This window comes from Hyposmocoma kahamanoa, unplaced genomic scaffold (assembly GCF_003589595.1).
Source record: "Hyposmocoma kahamanoa isolate Upper Pololo Valley unplaced genomic scaffold, ASM358959v1 86, whole genome shotgun sequence".
NCBI classification, from domain to species: domain Eukaryota; kingdom Metazoa; phylum Arthropoda; class Insecta; order Lepidoptera; family Cosmopterigidae; genus Hyposmocoma; species Hyposmocoma kahamanoa.
The window spans coordinates 16120176-16127940 of record NW_020654289.1 but is presented as its reverse complement, the minus strand read 5'-3'; positions in this window follow the sequence as shown (position 1 = coordinate 16127940).

The window sequence follows — 7765 nt, the reverse complement described above, 5'->3', positions numbered from 1 at the left end:
CTCATCGCGTTGCGCCATGTCGTTCGAACGCATCCGATTGTGTTGACAGTTGTTGGAACTGCTGTGATTGGTTTTAAAGGCAATATTACCTCCTTAGTATGGGTACCTATACGGGTAAGTAATAATTAAACATTTTTTTAATACCTTACGTAGTCTACTTTTAAATAGCATGAACGCTCATGTGAGATGGAGATCCAATGCGCACTTATTTTTAATTTAAAATTTTTCAACTGCTTTTCACATACCTAAACGTAATTTTTTATCATGTTTTTGAACATAATTTACGAACATTTGTCAGGATTGTTATTATTTTTTGTTTGAATCTTTTCTTTTCTTCAAATATAATTTTATCCAATATTAACCATACATTAATTAATTTAATGATAAATTAAATTGTATCACTTTATGCTTTGTAATGTTTATTATTGTGATCTCAATTTTTATATTGGTTTTAATATATTTCGTATTTGTAATAATTAATGACATGGCTTGAGTACAAGATTAATAATTAGTCAAGTTAATATCATTGTAATGCCCTTTCAGGGTTCATGTACTGGAATACTATATTAAGTAACACCTAGATGTAGTAGAGCTCCTTGTGAAAGAGTTCGTCCAGGGAAATACTGCCACCTTACCTATTTCTGCCGCCAAGCAGTAATATGTGAGCATTACAGCGTTCCAGTTTTGAAGGGTAGGGTTGCTGGTGAAATTGCACATGGGTCTCTCAGATCTTTGAGATTTAAAGCTCTTAGTAGCACTGCAACTGTTATTTCCAGCAAAAAAAGAATTATGAAAATCGGTTCCCAAATACTGGAGTTATCGCGTAACATACCTACATACAAAAAAAAACATAGTCGAATTAAGAACCTCCTCCTTTTTTTGAAGTAGGTTAAAACTCACCTAATACGTAACAACACACATTACTTCCGTCACGCACCGCTAGATGGCATTGGCGGCCAAATCGCAAATTCTGCATCGCGGTGTTAAGATTTTCCCTCGCGGAATGACTACTGTTGGCGGTTTAAACACAAAAAAGAAAAAACATAATGAGAAGAGTATACTACATGCTTACCTGAAACAGCACTCTAGATCGTACATAGCTACTACCTATCGCTAGTTACCAAGGGGTATTGTACACCAACGGTTGCACCCAGAGTCGCTTCCTATTTGGAACGGTGTATGGGACTTCCGTTTTTGGAAATTATTTTTCTAACCATAAATGTATTAATGTACACCATTTTAACGTATCTGCATAAAAAATTGCACGTAAGGTGTCAATTTCTGATTTCCAGTTACAAAGGGTATGTCTAAGACTACCTAATCTAACCCTCTGTCTGTCGCTAGTAAGACCTGCTGTTATTACCTGTACTTAGAATGTTGTGTTTTGCGAATGTGGTGTTTATCGAATATGATGTTTTAAGAATGTAATAAATTGAGAATGTGGTATCAGGCGAATGTGATATTTTGTGAACATGATGTCTTACTAATATCACGTTTTGCAAACATGATATTTTGCGAATATGATATTCAGCGACAGAGGCTGTCTAGGGGGAGTAGTTTACTACATTTATTATTTTATTAGTATAGTATATAGAACAGTCTATTGTAATATTTGTTGTACCGACTGTATCAAGCAATAAACTTGTGTTATACGAAAGAAAGTTTGGTTTCCTCTGTCACCCGTACTACACTTCACTACATTATGAATTAAATAAACTATGCCATCTAATACGCATTGAAGAAAGAATACCAAAAATTTGCTATGGCAATTGAAAAGTAGCTCGATTACTAGCCTACACACCTTAGAAGCCTCCTTTTTTCAAACTTTTAATAAAATATCAAACATATAAAACCCTGATGACTGTACCACCTGAGCCAACCGTGACCATGGGACCTGGAAAGGGCCTGTACGCGAATAAAATCCGGAAAAATAATATCATTTCTTATACACAATCCTGCCATTGACACTCTATGATACACAACTGAGATGATTTAAATTAGCACGGTTGTGGCAATAAAGGACTATCCACACACTTCAGGGCCGTGCCCGGGACGTGGACGGGGCGTGCTAGTTTGTATGAGCTGCAGGCCCGTCCCGGCGCCGGCCTGGACATGGAAATGTGTGAACGAGTTCATACAAAATGTACGCAACGATATTTTTTTGAGCCCTTGACGGAGCACGGCCCGTCCACGTCCCAGACACGGCCCGGATAAGTGTGGATAGACCTTTAAGTCTATTGAAGTGATTCTTTTTTCAAATAAAACGTTCTGGTATCTGTGGCCAGTAGTAGTTGATATATCGAATATATAACCAGAAATAGAGACGAAATAAGGACCATCCATCCCTAGCAACTCATCAATCTAATGATACTGATATCACTTTTAAATATCAACTCTCGTTTGCATTGAAATTATAAACTAGAAAGCTGAAATAGTACAGTGCCAGCGACTGACCTGTGTGTACGTCGCCGTATATTCCAAAAATATTCTGTATTTATTGTAATAAAGATAACACAACACAACCGTGAAGTAAAATCTAAGAAAAAAAAAAGACACTTCACAAGATGTCATCAAGTGTTTCATTTTTCCTTACATGGCGCTGCGGACAGGACTCGAACCTTACAACTCTAACTATGGGTGGCTGTCCTATTCGGTGATGTGGGAAAAACAGCAAAACATCTAATTACAAAACGAACGGAATCACATTTCATCGGTAATTAAATAAATATTAAGCATGTAATTGTTCAATTGTCGTCCATTATAGCAAAGCTCAAGTTAAACTAGACGATTTGAAGTAAAATAATTGACGACACCCGTCAATTGATTGAAATTTGGACTGGTCAATCGGAGCGCAGTTGTCAGCGTAATGACTTGGCAGAATAGTTTTCAAACAAATTAAATGATTTTTCGTCTTTATTTCTGGTTATATACTCGATGGGTTGATATGAACATTGTTATCATAATTTAACCTTGTTTTAGCGATTCTCAAAATGGACATCCATGAGTGTAAATAGAACAATGAAAGGAAGGAAGTCAACCGTGACCATGGGACCAGTAAAGGGCCTGAAACGTTGGTTTGTTTGAAAAAACAAATATACGCGATTCAAATCCGGAAAATAGTTTCATTTCCTATGTATAACAATCGCGAAAATCTAAGAACTCGATCGAGTTAGAGAGGAAGCTTAAAGTAGTAACATATAACATGAAAAGGTAGATAAATGCTATAGGTAATACTAAAGTTAACATGTACGTACTGCCAGCAAAGTTGAAGACTTCCTAATCTCTAAACAGTTTTGTTAGCTTTCTAGCTACAATCTCCGCACTGTCCTTTGTTTTGTTGGCTCTTTTTTGTGGAAACCTTTCGTTTATAATGTTGGCCGCTGCTGAGCGCCGTTGCGTGCACGCGAAAAGAACCTTTAGGGTGGGAACGCGTCGGCTTCGCTGGTAGTACGTGCCTACTCATACTCGAAAAATATTAAGTAGCTGTAAAATCATTAGGCTTCTTTATAAACTAACTATGTACAGATCATATTGAAGAAAAAATTGCTTCAATTATAAACTTAGCCACGCACTATTCAACAAAGTTGTAAGCAGCACAAATACAAAAACGACTCGATTAACTGTAAAGCCCACCGCGCGCGACTCAGCTGGAATATGATTGACAACAAACATCAGACAAATCATTTACATTTTTCATGTAACTGTCAAAGGCACCGGCTAAATACTACCCTATAATATAAATCCCTATCCCAGTGCACATGGCAACATTACATACATCTGTCAGGCGCGCCCGCCGCGATTTAAAAAAAGAACGAGGCGCACAATGCGTTCCGTTGATACACATTTGAGACGCCACCCAACACAACTTGAGCCTTCTCGATAATCTTTGTCATATAGTTTTTAGTATCAATTGGTTGAGAGCAGGGTTCAGGTTATGTTAGAAGACTGGGCAGCCGCGTCGGCAGCGCCGCGGGCGGCAGATGACCGCAACATGATTTATGAAGGGGTACAGTCAAGCGCATTTACATTCGTAAATGTGATCTCTGTAATTATGCGCCTTGTTTCGGCCACGGGCGGTTTGTGTCCCATCGGTGGGAATGTGTGAGTCGACCGCCTGAAGACTTCTGTGTTACGGCTTGAGGAAAGGGGAAACGCTGCCATTAAATTACCATAATGACATCCTATGGCTGATTTGAGATAGCTGGGCGTTTAAACAGCCGCGTGTTTTTGAATTTTCAAAAATAATACTGGAATAGTTCTTAATATAAATACGGAAACACTTACGTAAATGCCTACTGACTAATTCATGACAGCATTTCCAGGAAATAGATATCTGCTATATTCTCTGTGGTAGGTATAAGAAAATCAATCGTTCTATTCAGCAAAAAACATTAATCTGTTCGAGACAAACACGAAGTCATCGTCTCCCTTACTGACACACGAACAATAATTTAACCACCACCATAAAAGGAACATCAATAAAGGAACCAATTTCATCCCATATTGTTTGTCAAAAATTCGATTATGTCCGGTGTTTCGATGACAAAATGAAAGAAAAGAAAAAGTAACAAGAACACAATGCGTTAATAGGAACGCATCCTTTAATTAAATGAGGATATAACGGAACGTTACCAAACATGTTCGATGTTCAAAATCCAAAATAAGCTTTTTATGGCGCTGAGTATTATGAAAAAAGTATGCTCTCGTTTATTTTCCCGCGCTGCCGTGCTGCGATGAACGAGGCGTGACATTCGAAATTTTCGGTGTTGTCAGCGCATAAAAAAGGAGGCACACGGAATAGTGTTGTTGTGTGATATTAATGCGCCTAACGGTCCCTTTGTATCGCGGGGATTCATCATTCACGTCGTCATCGCTCTATTATCAGCTGAATAGGTTAATGATACTGGAGTGAAAAGGATTGATTAAATTTTTAGTATTTTTTCCATAGGTATTAAATTTAAGTTCCGGTAAGATATCCAATCTCACAAATAAATATGTTAATTAAACAACGTCATGGCAATTTTTGAACGTCTACCACAGAATATATATCTATCAATAAAACAAATAATTGTACATCATCAGCTGTTCCTTCCGCTTTTTCTAACGAGCCGGGTGACGTCATATTTTCGGGCAGTACTCGCTGGGTGTTTTATCGAGTCATTACTACAGTTAAACATTATGATTTACGGGATCGCGCCACGCGAGTGTTCCGCTCAGGTGGCCCTCGAACGCATCTGCTTATTGTTAATAACCTATTGTTGCCCGCTGTCATATTTTAAAAATAGTCCATGTGTTCGATATACAAAATGCACGTGGCGGCCATCTTCCTGATGCCAAACCAAGTTTTATTAATAATCCTAAGTAAGACAAAACATGGAACAAAAATTGAAACAAAACAACATCATTTGGGTTTCAGTGAAATTTATTAAATTAGCAGACACAAAGAGTAGCAGCAGTAGCCTGTAAACACGATACCGTTTAGCTTAATTGATACTTGTCCTATATTAGCAGCAGTAGATCTCCTTGTAAAAAGAGTTCGTCCAGGAATGTACTGCCACCTCATCTATTTCTGCCGCCATTCAGTAATGTGAGCATTACCGCGTTCCGCTTTTGAAGTGTAAGGGTTCTGGTGAAATTACAGGGACTTGTCAACTATGTCCCATGGTGACGGGAACAATCGCAGTGCCCCTCAGATCTTTGCAATTTAAAGCTCTGCAACTGTTTTGGATAGGCATATCGCTTACCACCATGCGCACGACTTATTCGTCCTCTCATTTGGTATCATTAAATAAATGTATACCTACCTATATGTCACATATTGCTGTCGACCCTGAATAAGGATTTACTGACATCTGTTAAAATACTATCTCTTATTGTTCAAGCCATAAAGCCTTCAATAAACTGTATTGCCTTCTCACGAAGCCGGTGATTTGACGGTGGTAATGTCCTCATACAACACGACCGGAACTAACCGTGTTAGCATCCGTCGTATAATTTGTCCACAGACGTTTTATTACTAGCATTAATGGATTCGATTAAGCCCGATTTGATTCTTCATTAACGTACGTTGTTTTTCAAAAGAAAAACAAAAGATTGTTGGAATTAAAATTGCTTATAAACTGCTCTTGAATTAAGACGACTTGCGAAAGCCAAGTGTATAGGGTAAAACGAGGATGCACCACTTTTTGACAGGGAATCTTAATTATAAAAATATTAGGTTACCATGAATAATTCGTATGATTATAGCAAGTTTGATTTTTATATAACATTAAGATTTGGTTTTCATAATTTAATATTTACTAATTTTGTGCAAATTACGTTTTTGCAAATCTATTTTTTGGGGATGCATAGAGGCCTACCTATACGGATAGATGCCCCACGTTGAAAATGCTAAGAAGAATAGATGGTATTGGTGTAGGTAAAGGTAAAGGTAACAGATACCTTTTAGTAGTAGAGATCCTAGTGAAAAAGATAGGTCGTCGAACCTTATCTATTTCAGGCGCCAAGCAGTAATGTGAGCATTATTACTTTCCGGCTTCGAACAGTAAGAGTGCTGGTGAAATTATAGGCATATGGAACTTGTCAACTTATGTCTCAGGGTGACGGACACAGTGGCAGTACCCCTGAGAACTTTGCGATTAAATGACTGGCACTGAAACTGTTATAGATAGGCGTGTTGCTTACCACCAGGCGCACGACTTGAAAGTCCCGCCGGTTGGTATTTTTTATAAAACAATGAATAAAATAATCACAAGCCATCACAAGATAGAAACGTGATTTATAGAGTTTTGTTTCTCCGAAAACCTTTAGATTTTTATGGAATAGATTTTGTTTCATTTGTCCGAAAACACGTTACGGTTTTTTTCATTACACCATTTAATGTGTCACTATTTTGACATGTTGACAAGTTATACTTTTCCCGATTTTTGTTTCCCCAACAAACCGTTTCACCAATGTATCTAATTGAATATTTTTATTTTGTAAAAAAATTATATCCATGATACATTTTTGTTATACCTATTTCTTATAACAAATATTACAAGTACATGAACGTGTCACATCCAGTTGTAGTCGCTTGCTTCCCTCATTCGGCTCGTGCGGCTTTTTCATATAACCTAACCTAAACCCACAAGAGGGGGTCGACCCAGCTAGGAAATGCAAACAAATTCGTTTCTGCTACTCTCCTCGATTCAGTTAGTTATTTATTGAATACTCAAGATCATTGGTTTTAAATTACATTTCAGATGACAGCAAAAACATAGCACAATGGTATGACGAAAATTACCTATGTAAGTGGACTAGCTGTGCACCAGCAAAGGACAATCCAGAATTGTGGAGCTGTGCGGTAAAATTGTATGGCGGTACAATTTTATGTAAGAAGAATAATTTAGTCGAAACAAATTTTCAGCAATCTAAATTATATGGAAAAAAGACAGTATAACAAACATGAACTGCCTCCGTGGCCGACCGGTTACCATGCCGGACTGCCACGCAGAGGTCTCAGGTTCGATTCCCGGGCAGGGAGAAATATTTGTATGGCCTACATTTATTTCTCTCGTGAGTTTGGGTGTAATTTTAAACTGCCTCCGTGGCCGAACGGTTACCATGCCGGACTGCCACGCAGAGGTCCCAGGTTCGATTCCCGGGCCGGGAGAAATGTTTGTATGGCCTACATTTATTTCTCTCGTGAGTTTGGGTGTAATTTGTGGTTGTCTATATGTGTGTCCATGGCACCCGCGACACAGGGTTTCCCTAGTGCAGGGCT